Source organism: Gracilinanus agilis, chromosome 3, assembly GCF_016433145.1.
Source record: "Gracilinanus agilis isolate LMUSP501 chromosome 3, AgileGrace, whole genome shotgun sequence".
Classification (NCBI taxonomy): Eukaryota; Metazoa; Chordata; class Mammalia; order Didelphimorphia; family Didelphidae; genus Gracilinanus; species Gracilinanus agilis.
In genome coordinates, this window is record NC_058132.1 from 628,282,118 (window position 1) to 628,285,163 (window position 3,046).

At 36.2% G+C, this 3,046-nt stretch overlaps 1 long non-coding RNA gene across 1 annotated transcript; it reads right to left on the bottom strand.

Moving 5' to 3' along the window:
- Positions 1–1,418: 1,418 nt before the first annotated feature.
- LOC123240189 lies at positions 1,419–2,697 on the bottom strand. The gene is made up of 2 exons (XR_006505763.1): positions 2,655–2,697; positions 1,419–1,662 (listed from the first exon to the last, which is right to left on the bottom strand). It is a non-coding gene; the product is annotated as an uncharacterized LOC123240189 (long non-coding RNA).
- Positions 2,698–3,046: the final 349 nt, after the last annotated feature.

Sequence of the window (3,046 nt, forward strand, 5' to 3'; positions counted from 1 at the left end):
CAGCTGAGGAAGGACTTCCTCTACTCCTACAAATCAGTGCAATTTGTAGTCTATTATTATTTTTCAACCTTTACTTTTGTCTTACTAACAACTCTAAGACAAAAGGACAAGAACTAAGCAATGGGGGTTAAGTGACTTGCTCAGGGTTACATAGCTAGGAAGAATCTGGGGCCAAATTTGAACTCAGGTCTTCCCAACTCCAGGCCTGGCACTCTATCCACTTTGCTACCTAGTTGCCCTTTGTAATCTCTTTAGAGAGTCACTTAGAGACAAGTTAAGACTCTTGTCTAGGGACACATAGCCAGTAGATATCAGATGCAAGATTTGAACCTAGGTCTTTGTGGTTTAAAAACCAGCTCTTTGGCCACTAGGCCATGCTGCCTCTATGGTCAAAAAGACCCCTGACCAGAACATACATCAAAATAAATAAATGTGAAGAGTAACAGAATTGGTTATAACCATATGCTGGTTTAAACATATTGTCATGGAGTGATATTAACATACTAAAGAATGTGATTCTGTGAAGTTCCTTGAACTGGACTACAAGAGCAAACAGGAATCAAGTCAAATAGATATGAGCTTCATCATTTAGAGAAGTAGATTCCATTAAACCTCATTAATTTTTACTTTATGCTTTAAATTTTCTTCTGCATAAAATGGGGAGAATACCTATAATACCCTCCTCATTTGGGTTGTTATGAGGCTTAAACAAAATTATATATCTTGAAAGGATGGGTAAACCCCAAAGTGCTATATAAATAAACCACTGTTCTTAACAGTCCAATCCTAGTAATTAGAGGTTCATAATAATTCAACCAAGAGTAGATTCTCCATAAAGAAAGAATTGGTGAACAATTGGATGAATGGAAAAATTTTGCAAAGGGAATAACTGAAATACAGAAAAATCTGAAAGAAAATGAAGTGTTTTAAGCACACAAAACACTACCTGCATTTAAGCAATCTAGCTTATCAATCATAAATTAATCCATTCAACATGGCCCAATAATTCAACTACGTGGCAGCAGTTTGTTAAAATTAATCCACATTGTTGTAGTTTTTTTAAATTAAAGCTATGCTCCTATTTAAAATTGTTTTTGTTTCATTTTTTATTTCATTTTATTTCATTTAAATTAAAGCTATGCTCCTATTTAAAACTTTTTTATTTCATTTTTATTTCATTCATTTATTTCATTTCATTTTTATTTCATTTATTTCATTTCAATTTTTAAAAATTTTATTCTTAATTCTTTGTCAGCTTTAGACAATGTCATCTGAATGTTTCTGCACTGTGCACTTTACTGAGTGAATGAGTCCAATGTCCCTCTGGAGTACCTAGCTTTAGACTGACATCATAAACACAGAAAATCCCAGAGATGACAACCAGGGAAAAGCAGTACACAAAACATGAATATGCTTAATACCGTATGAACACAATTCATTATATCATCAAAATATATTATTAAGGACAATTGTTTAGGTTGTCTATAACACAAGTAAAAGGTGGGGGACATTTTAGGGGCAGAGAGCGAATGGGCGTTCCTGACGGTTTCATGTTCAGATGAGCTGGATATGAAGGAGGTGTAATTTCAGGAGCTTCTTTGTATTACCCTGCTAGGTGCCTTGTCTATGGCCTTCATTTGGTCTCCATGGTTAAAGTCAACCCTAGAGAAAACAGAAAAAGAAAGCCCGTGTCTTGGGATTGGTAACAGTTCTAAACTATTCATTTTCTTTTCCATTTCATGTTATTTCAGTATCACAAAGTATTATCTAAACATTATCTAATTTGGGAGAAGCCTTATCTGACAAGTAACTTAAACTACCAAGAGTCTGGTGGACAAAAAAAAGGCGACAGAAGAGATCAAACATACTAGTTATTGAAGACCTACACGATTTTAAAGTAGTTAGTTCTCAGCCAAAGGCCAAGCTATATGGGAATGGGCAGAATAAATCCTACTAAGGTTTCTTTGCTTTTTTGGGGGGAGGGGGACGACAAACACTTTGGAGTTTTCTGTAGCGTGGGAATATGGAACAATGGAAAGAATATCAAATTTGGAGTGGGGAAAGGTTGAGACCACATTGGAAACATACCAGCTGTGTGACAAGGGACACATACAATTTAGCCTCTTGGGGCTCAGTTTTCTTATCTGTAAAATGAGGATGATAATAATATCTGTAGAATCACAGGATTCTTGTGAGAATCAGCGTAGCTAAAACTTGTAGACAAGTACTGTCTATGTGTCAGTGATTATGACTCCTATCTGTTTTGCTGGGTAGGCAAACTGTAACATATATAGTAATATAATGTAATAAACTATTAAATATAATATGTAATAGGGTATTTAGTTTTGAAAAATGTCAAGAATGTGCGTGGGCTCTGTCAGTTCAAGGAAAGGTATATGACAGTGATGGGCAAACTACAGCCCACAGGCTAGATGCGGCCCCCTGAAATGTTCTATCCAGCTGCCAGATGTTATTCCTAATCTGACGAATACAGTGAGTAGGATACAATACAATGAAACTTGGAAAGAATTGCCTTAGAAACAGACTGATAGATGAGCATTTCCTTTCCTTTGGCCCCCTCTTTAAAAAGTTTTCCCATCACTGGTATATAAGAAAAATTTGTTAGGTAAAGAGAGCAGAATACAAAATAGTACCTATGCACAGATTTGTTGTTGTTGTTCAGGCATGATCCATTCTTTTGAGTGACCCCATTTGGAGTTTTCAAGTCAAAGATACTGGAGTATTTTCCTCTTCATTTTTCTCTCCAACTCATTTTATAGATGAGGAAACAGAGACAAACAAGGGTAAGTGATTCGCCCAAGGTCATACAACTGGTAAGTGTCTGATGCTAGATTTGAACTCAAATCTTCCTGACTCCAGGCTAGGCACTCCATCCACTGTGCCACCTACCACCGATTTACAATTCTGTTAAAAAATTATGTGATCGTACAATAATAGGGAGAAGAAGAGTAGCATAGGAGAAAAAGCTGGAGGAAGCCAGAGCTTGAGTTCAAATCTTCCCTGACACTTCTTGCCTAGTGACTTT